The following is a 10,389-nucleotide window of genomic DNA, read 5'->3' as shown; positions in this document are numbered from 1 at the left end:
GAGCAACCTGAATTTTTTTTTAAATCTGCGTTTGGAAAGTCATGTGGTATATGGGTCTCTCCCAAATAAATTACAAGAATGTTGAGTAGATGGCTGCCAAGTGGACAGACTTTATTAGAAGGACTTTGGTCACTTGGCTGGGGCATGTCTGGTCTTCTTAAAAAACAATACTCAGAAAGTTATATGAAAAAAGTCAAAGTGTCCCAAAATAATTTGATAAGAAGTATATTTTCTCTGGAGAGATAAATACATCAAGGACTAACCAGTTACTGTACCATACTCACAGATGTGTAAAAGTATCATCTGAGAGACTTTTCATCTGCCTGCCAGAAACAGTGCTCAATTAAGACCACTTGTAAACGATTACAATTAAGTTCTGTGTTTAAAAATTGAATGTATTAATCACAAAAGTTAAAAGTTTCACTCTTCTTAAGTGCTAACCTTAAACCAGTTGTGTCAATGTGGTCAAAGATCCTTTGTCTTCTCATGTGTGATGTGTGTAATGTGTGTAGAGCCTTTGCCACTCAGGCTGAGGAGTGGAGAAAGAGGCTGCTCTGGAAGGCTTGATCTGTATTGTGATGCTACATGGAGCACCATTTGTAGGGACATCAAGGATGCTCAGGTGGTCTGCAGACAGGATGGCTGTGGCCAGGTGGTGAGTGCTGATAGGAACGCTGTCTTAGGTGCTGGTGAAGGGATTATCTGGCTGAACAGAGTGAACTGTAGTGGGAATAAGATTCATCTGTGGGACTGTTTTTGTTCCCTGAACAATTACACTGACTGTTTCCACAGAAAGGATGCTGAATTTTTCTAAAATGTTGATTATAATGATGAATGTATTAATTCTTCGTTAATGAAACTGGATATGAATTAATTTATTTTTAAATCTTTTGCAAGAGAAATAGGTCATTTCATATTAATGACTTGAAAGAAAGCAGTCATAAAGAAATCCATAAAATTAAGATCAATAAGACTTGCCATTCAATTAGGACAAAAGTAAAGGGCACCCTATAAAAGATAGAGAAATTAATGTGTCTACAGTAGCTCACGTGCTGCAATGGCCAAGCTGTATTACTGAAAGATTTAGCATACATCACTCTTAGGAGGCACTCTTTCACTATATAGTTGTCATTTTGTTATTTTCAGCCCTGTGAGCTTTGGCTTTTGAACATCACTAAATACACAGTAGATTAGTGTTAATTTATGGGTGATTGGCATTTATCAACATACACATGTGCGCACAAAGAAAATCAGTGTTACTGAAAGTTTTGTAAATCTTTCAATAATTTTTATTTTGGTTTGCCCTATAAAAGCATTTACGTTTTACTAGAAAATTGATAAATGAGACCCAATAAGTGCATTTTGTGCTTATCTGATTTTATGGTGGTGACCACCACCATAAAAGGTAAAATTTTTTGTCTTTCAGCCAGTTTTATGAATGTTTATGTCCAATGTTTTACAGAATCTCTTCTGTGTTTTAACCCCATTAGGTCAAAAAAAAAAAAAAAAAAAAAAAAGAATACAAATACTACACAAACTCCAAATTTAAAATTTAAAATTTCCATTTAAATAGTAGGAGACTTATTTACAGTGGACATAAAAATTCTACACTCCTGTTAAAATTGTGGATTTTTCATGTCAGAGCTTTTCTCACCTTTAATGTGAAGTTGGAAAGTATACAAATAAAGTGAAAAACAACCAGATTTTTTTTTAGAGAAAATAAATAAATAAGCAACGATAAGCTAGTTGCATAAGTGTGCACACCCCTAAACTAACACAACCTGTACTGATCTGTTTGATGGAAAACCATAATAGCAAAACAGATGACTTATTAGTTGCTCATATGTGCTTATATCTTGTACAGTGTTCTTAAATACCCAATTTGTGTGTGTGTTTCAATATTTTGAACTGTGTATATTTATGGAGAGGAAAGATGAGGAGAATATGGGAAAGAGAAGGAAGAGAAGAATAGAAAAGGGAGAGTGAGAGGTTAAATGTATTATGTATTGACGCACTTTTATATAACACTCACATTGCTGCCCTATTCACTCTGATCCACATGAGAGAGGTTTGTTGTTGATCATGTGAACAGATCTCATTTCCTGCTTTGCATGAAGAAATGTCACCAAATTTAATTTCTATTCTCTTTGACTCAGATTTAGTAAATTCACTTGTTAAAAATCTTCACATGGCTACATTGTATAATGTTATTTAGAAAAAAATATACACAGCTCATTTATGCAGCCAATTAGCCTGCTGAATCCTGATTTGGTGTTTTGATTATGGTTGCTTCAGACTTATCACTCCAAAATATCCCATAGGTGTTCATTTGGACTGAGTTCTGTAGACTGTAGAAAATGATTTACATAATTTTCATCCTCTTCAAACCATTCCGTGAGCCCCCGAGCCCTGTGGTTGGGGGCAGACCACTCTGAACAGCATAGAAATGTTTTATCATAGAGTAAAGGTCAGTCAGAAGAACCTTGTGCTGATTTGTAGTGAAGCTTACCTCTAAGGGGACAAGTGGAGCCATACCATGGCAGAAAAACATAAATATGTGCCCCCTTACAGCATAACAGAGCCTTTAATTTATCACCCCGTCTGTACTGACTGGCCTGCAAGTTTATGTACTAAACCTCTTATTGAGTAACTAATGGAACTTGTTTGGATAGTTTGAAATGAAATAAAACATCATCAGGTAAAATAAGACAAGATCTTTATTGGTTCACGAAGTTGAATCGTTCCACAGTAGCTTGTATATAATAGCATACAGTCACAGTATAAAATATGTACAGACATACAAATGTACATATACACTCACCATCCACTTTAATACAAACACCTGCTAATTTACACAATTATCCATTCATTCAATCATGTGGCAGCAGTGCAAGGCATAAAATCATGCGGATACAGGTCAAGAGCTTCAGTTAATCAAACATCTGAATGGGGGAAAAATGTGATCTCTGTGACTTTATCCATGGCTGTTGGTTTGAGTATTTCTGAAACCCCTGATGTCCTGTGATTTTCACACGCAACAGTCTCATTTTAACCACTAGATGGAACTGTACAACTTCTCAGAAAATAGCTCTATTTATCTGATCAAGGTTTTTGATGAATCTGTTACAAGTCTGACATGAACCTGATGTATTTTATTCTGTAAAGTTTATAGTTTTCCTCATATATTTAATTAGTGTGTGTAAACATTTTACTGTACTAAAGCAAACAGTTTTTTTTCCTTATCTCAAATCCATCATTGGTTTTAATTGTCAAGATTGTGCAGATTATAAAATGATCAAATGTTTACTTATTACCTAAATTATTCTCACTGCTGTTAAAAAGCAGACTTTGGACAACAAATAAGTCTTTGTTGATGAACTAATTTTGGGATAAGTGAAAAAAAAAAAACACTTTTGGTTGAATGGTTTCTTTACAGGAAGCCTTTGATGTCTCTCATTTCTAGCAAAGTCCCAGAGTGCCAAGTATGCCCAAACATGTTAAGATCAGTAAAGCTAAATATGCTTATTATCTACAGTGTTTCTTCAGTCTGCAGTAGCAATCAAGGAATAACAGTAGTGATTGATGCTGGTGTTTTCTGCCATCTGGTCGCTGTGGGAACAACATGCACCTATTACATGGTTACAGAGACGGCTGCTGCCGATGGGTGTTTCCATAGAGACTGCAGGAGGCCAAGGACACCATAAGCAACCCCCATAACTCTTCATATCGCCACATGTGCCATTCCCTTCTATTGTTCTGCCTCAGACTCCAAGTGAAAGAATGCTCTGATGATTTGGGAGAGCAAATAGAATATTATATTAATTTAAAACATGTAATAGTACATATCTGCATCATCATAATTACATAATTAGGGTTGCCTTATAGTGGCTTGAAGATTAATTTTAAATGCTGTTTTTGAATTAGGCAAGATTAAATATTGGTAATTTACAATATACAGTACATAAGTGGTGCTCTTTACTTCTCAGTACATGATTCTCTTATAGCATGTTTACTTTCTATGACATCACAGTGCTGTTGATTTCTCAAATCTGATTGATCAGTAGGTTCATTAATTTTCTACAACTGGAGCTCTGACAGTAGTTCTGACAGCAAGGCAAAGTTTATATTAATGCTCTCTTTCTAATATGTTATAGTGTGTATTACAACAACTTATGGTGGACACTCCACATAATCTGAGCATAAGAATAAACAAATTTTAAAAATGTGTTATTTAACTAAGAACAAAAAAGGTGTAATTGTTAATATGGGGAAGCTTTATGGAAGGAGTCTCCAGTAACAGCATTTTGTAAAATTCAGTACGTTTTCCACCATGGGAAAGTCTTCAGGAGAGATAAAACAGAAAGGCTTGTGAGAGAATGACTGGTAATAATTGCTCCACTCCAAGATGAATTGGTCAGCTCCACAGCATTAGTGGGCTTATCTCACCTGCTTACCAAACTGAACAGGGAACTGCATAAAACTAAGGGTATAAAGATGCTTAAGCCTGAACAATAGGAAATCAGTCTAGCCAAATCCACCATCATGCTCATATTCCGACTTTTCTAGCCATTTATATCAGGCTAACTACAAATACAAAATAACAAAATTCAGTAAGGGACATCTATAGATGTCTGTTACTAGACACCAGAAAACTTGGCCTATTACTGAAAAACATAAGTAAGCAATGCCACTATTTTATATTTGATCAATTAAACATATAAATCTGTGTGTGTGTCTGTTTCAGCATTGGGTTTTCTCATATACACAGAGACTGGACTGAGGTTATATAGGGTAACATAAAAACACATCATTTTCTAACAGTCGGTCCCTGACTGCAGCCGCCCACTGACTTGGAGCATACACATCTTCAGTCAGTGACTCACTTGTGGAGAGTGGGCGTCCAGCAGCCCATTCATAGAAACTCTCTTTTAGTCTGTAACTGTGATTTATGGCGAAGCTAAGGACTCTTTCCCTTACTCAATCATACACACACATGCAAATTTGTAAAGTTGCAATCATAAAGCCAACAGCTGAAATTATTATTATTATTATTATTATTATTATTATTAATAATAATAATAATAATAATAATAATAATAATAATAATAATAATAATAATACTAAAGGGAAGTTAAACTGTATACAGCATCATAAACTGTATACAGTGCTATTAAACTGTAAAACTGTTAAACTCTATACAGTGCTATTTATATGAACACAGTGATGTTGAGGTGATCTAGTGAGCTCTGGAAATGGGCAGATATATGCCTTCTGCTCCTACAAGCTGCATACCTATTAGGCGGGTGCAATCAGACAGCAGATTCAGTGCCTTGCATAAGTAATTGTGTATTTCCACAAATTCCCCTCAAATTTTCCACAAGCGGGTATAGAAATGGACTTAACTGGGATTTTAACCATTTGATTTACACAATCTGACTGACATTTGAAAGTGCAAACTATTTTTTTTATTGTGAAACAAAGGTTAATCAAACAGAAAAGCAGATATTTGTTGGTTGTATAAGTATTCACCACTCTGGATCAGGTTGGGTTTGGTCCCTGTATTCAAGCCTTCACATTCTCACTTTATTCTGTTAGCACTCTCATGTCTAGGGCTTTCTTCCATTCTTGTCACACAATTTGTTAGCACCGCCTGGTTGTTCAGTGTTTTAGTGCACTCGCCATTGCAATCCTGAGACTTCAGTTAAAGCCCCTGCTAAGCACAACCTTCACTTCCCTCATTTTCACTGGTCAAACTCTGCAAATGGGTCCATTCGTTGAGCGCTCTGCACGAGACAGTTGGTAAGATGCTCATCCCGATTACAAGGAATGCAAGTTGTAAGACTACAACTCTGTTACAGTTACTAGTATAACTATATTGTATATTTTACTGTGTGCATTGCACTGTGTACTGACACAGAAGATATACAGTAAAATAAATATGTGCATAGTAGAAAGGTACGTTACTCTGTTCCAGTGTAATTATAAAATAATGAACAAGTTGCATTGTTTCAGACTGGAAATATAACATGAACATTGCAACAAATAGACACATTAGGAGGTTCTTGCTGGCATTTGAAAAATGTTTCAAATACTGTCACATATTGTGTTATGGATAAAGGAATAATTATGAATTTAAAACCTACACTCTTGATTTTACAATGTAACAATTTTACAGTTAAAGTACAATTAGAATTAGAGTTCTTACAGAGGGCACTGGTGTAAGAAACTTTATTTTTTTGTCAAGATGACTCATGTTCCCTAATCTCTTTCTGTATTGAATATTAATATTGCAATTCACTATCACACTCTGCTGTTTCCTCTGGTGATTCACTATGTCAGTCCACTTTTCTTGGTTCTCAAGTAAAATAATATCACATTGGGGACTTACCACTCAGGGTGGTGTTGGAATAAAACTGAATTTTACTTTGTATCAGTATTGTATGAGTCCATGATATTTACAGTATATGTATGTGGTTAAATGTATTCATTTGTAAGGTGACAGATAGGTATTAGCATGCAAGCTGGTTTATATTGTCAAAACTCTTAGCTGTCATTTGTTACCTGGTTGTTTATTTTTTGAAATAATGAGTGTGTGATTCTGTGTTATGGATTGCCGTGACATCCACAGTGCACTCACACCTTGTAGATCCACGACGACCCTGAATTAGATTAGTCGATGAAGAATTATTTTTGTGTTATTTTTGAGTCTGTATTGGCTGTATTAGATAGAAATGTCAAAGATACGTCTTTCTGTAATTATTTGAAGAATATATTACTGTGAACATATATGCAGGTCTGCTGAATTCTCAGTTCTGATTGTTGAGTAATTTTCTATAACAGCAGCACTGACAGTAGTGCTGCAAGACAGATCACAGGTTTATGTTAATGCACTTATTCTAATATGTTATCATTATGGCATTGAATATGAATGTCATTATCTCATGTGTTTTCAGGGACCAGTAAAGCCTTAATGATTGAAATATGATGCAGGTGGATATATGGACTATAACATCATCAAAAGGCTGGCAAAATCCCCTAGTCGTGTCTCTGTTTGTTTCAGATGTGAATTCCTCTTGCAATCTCTCTATTCTTTATTATAGTGAATGAATACCTCTTGACAAGCACTTAAATGAGCACTTTAAAAAAAATACTAAAATTATACTGTTTTCTTTGCTGTAATAACCCATTGTCCTATCTCATCTCTAACAGGCTTTTAGCTTGATAAGTTCTTAGATCCTGATCCTGTGCTCAGCATGAGGATATTTTTTGATGTAGCACTTCTGTATGTCACTCTGGATAAGAACATCGAGCCAGATGCTGTAAATCTAAATGTTATACTGACATGTTGACTGAGAGCCTATACATTAGATAGAATTCAGCATGAGTAACCACAGGAAAAGCTCAAGCTATAAGATCCTTGCTTTCTTGTTATGAGTGACAGTGTTGCAATTAAACTGACAAGGTGAACATTATGACATCTACTGGCATTGCAGGCGCTATCCCACAGGACAGCAAAAGCAACAACTGGTGTAACCCCTCCAGTTTCCTCAGCAAGGCCAACTGCAGGCTTAGATGCTATTTATACCACAGCACAGTTGAATTCTTGATTCTGTTGAGTAGTTTTCTGTAAAATCAGCTCTGACAGTAGTCCCAACTATAAGGCAAATCATTCTAACATGTTATCTTTTCTATAGAAACTGCTCATTCAAAGGGATTTGTATGGCAGGTAGAGAAATAAACTGTCATAAAATGACTGTTTATTGTTACTACATGGTAAAATAACTGAAACCAACTGTAGCTATAAATGGATAAAATGCACAATGTCTGTTCTTCAATAAATGTAAAAAAATATTGCTGTGGTCTAAGAGGAATAAGGCACTTTGGGCAATTTTGTGTGCTGTCTTATTCACTTACTTACTTCAGTCACTGCTTTATTCTGGTCAAGGTCACTGTAGATCTGAAAACTATCTGGGAATACTGGGAGTGAGGCGGAAATACACCCTGGGTGGGTTACCACTCAATTGCAGGTTAACATGCACTCAAATATTCACACACTCACTCACACTTAGGGGTAATTTATCCTAGCCATCCCAACTACTGGCATGTTTTTAGGAGGTGGGAGGAAACCGTTGGACCTGGAGGACCAGAGGACCTGGAGGAAACCCGGGGAGAACATGTACAGAAACTCCATGGTTTATTACTTAATTATTGCTTATTTACACATTATGACAATAACACCAAGGACACTTCTGCAATTCCACAGTGTGTTTTGCTTTATATTCATTGCATTAAATGATGTAAGTTTATACTGTACAGCCCTAACAGACATTCTCACACCTGATCAGAGCCACCACCAATGTGAGACACTGGAACAGATAGGGAGAGTCTATGTAGACATTGACAGCTAGACTTCCACCTTCCTTACCTCTTGAGCTTAGTGTTTTTTTTTTTAAAGATGACCTGCTGTTATTGTGTAAATAATCGCAACATACTTGAAACCTATTGCCTGCCAGCTGTTACATTTTAGTTGTCTGAAAGCATTTTTCTTCCATTCTTGGAATGTATCTCCCAATGCTAATTAAATGTCCTATGTTTGTCTAAGTTTTTGAAGGTGTTTGGCCAACTGGGGAGAGAATGCAAGCATTACTAAGCAACACTAGTAAGTTTCAAAGTCATAGTCGTGCAAATAGTTATCTATGAAGAATTGTGCATTAATTGCCTTTATGGAAAAATCACATATATTTCACATGCAATTATGTGAGTAATATGTGATCACATAAAAAAAAAAGTTAAGGCATATTTCAACGTTATGTCCTTAAATTGAATCTGAAAAATGAAACCACATGTCCCACTTATGAAACTAAATTTTTCATATGAAATAAATTATCTGAAAATAATCGTAATCCATGTGAAAAGTCCACTGCATGTCATGGCACGATTGTGAAAAAAATGTCAAAAATGAAACCACATGCTCTACATATGAAAATAAATGAACTGTAACAAAAAATCATGTGAAAACATGCACTACATGAAAGAAACATACAGTAATTTGAATGTCTAAAAACTATGTTTGTACATTATTGTGCACAGGGTTATTCACATGTCAAGTTCATGTGACGTTTCTGTAAGTTTGTGCAAATTGTGTGTTCTGCAACAATGACTACTGTGCTCTCTGGAGAAGTTTTCATCATAGTACTTCATATTTGGTGTATAAGTGTAATCCACAGTGCCACACTTTATTAGTGCACACTAATAAATAATTTTAATTTTACTAATGTTAATGTTAATACAGGGCACAAATTCAGAGCTGCAGATGCTAGCCATTTGACTGAATGAAGCTCCAGGTATTCAAACGGTTATTTTGATATCCTCCTTGATAGTCCTTTGTAGTCATCAGAGGCCCTGAGATATAAAGCACAATTCTTCCAGTAGAACCTTTTCTTATTAGAACAAAAAGTCTTCAAGAAAATATATCATCTGTAATGAATATTGGTAGTACCATCTTCTCACTTTGGGATGTCACTGATGTGGGATAAAGACAAGTGTTCTAAGAACAGCACACATTACTAAATCAAGAAGGCTATGGCTTTTTTCAGTTTTAAGTGCAGACAGAGAAAAAATATCAGGCTGGGGGAAAAAAGTCTGAAATTATCTGTCTCCTACTGCTTGTACGATTACACTGTCTGGAGTAATTCTCTGGAGAATTATATTCTGCAGTGGTTTTCTGTCCTTGGAAGACAAATTAGCCATCACGAGCAATGTGGAGCCTTTAGGTAATTAACCTGAGTAATGCAAACTACATGGTTTTATAACGTAATGTATGTGCATGGGCATCTGTAGACACTATAATCAATATCCAACATTATCCACCATCCAAGTTTTGTTGCATTTTTCTAAATCACTAGCCTGGGTGCCCAGGACAAGCAGATTTCATATCTAGGCTATTAGATTTTTTATTCATAGTTCACCAGCAGACAGGTAGACTCAACAACAACCTATTGACTTTTGAAAAGAAAAAAAAAACCACTTTTTATTTAGTGTGTATGTTTAAACATTATGCATTTCATGATGACAGAACACACTTGCTGTTGTTAAACACCTGCTGTACAAGGCTGGCCGTGCTCTCTGGGTGGGACGAATGGTATTACTGCCTGTCCCCTATCAATCACAATGACACTAGCCAATTATGGAAATCTCAAAGTGTTTTATGCTGCCCTGTGATGCAGCATGAACAGCAATTTGATAAAAATGTAGAGGTTGGCTTTGCAGTTCTTGGAGAAAGCTCTTGATAACTACCAGCCAGGGTTGGTGGGGCTATCATATGACAGGGAAGAGTTAGCTAGTGGGTGGGAACTGGCAAGACCAAATTGGGGAAAATGGGGGGAGAAT

This window comes from Pangasianodon hypophthalmus, chromosome 18 (genome assembly GCF_027358585.1).
Source record: "Pangasianodon hypophthalmus isolate fPanHyp1 chromosome 18, fPanHyp1.pri, whole genome shotgun sequence".
Lineage (NCBI taxonomy): Eukaryota > Metazoa > Chordata > Actinopteri > Siluriformes > Pangasiidae > Pangasianodon > Pangasianodon hypophthalmus.
Note: the sequence above shows the minus strand (reverse complement) of the source record.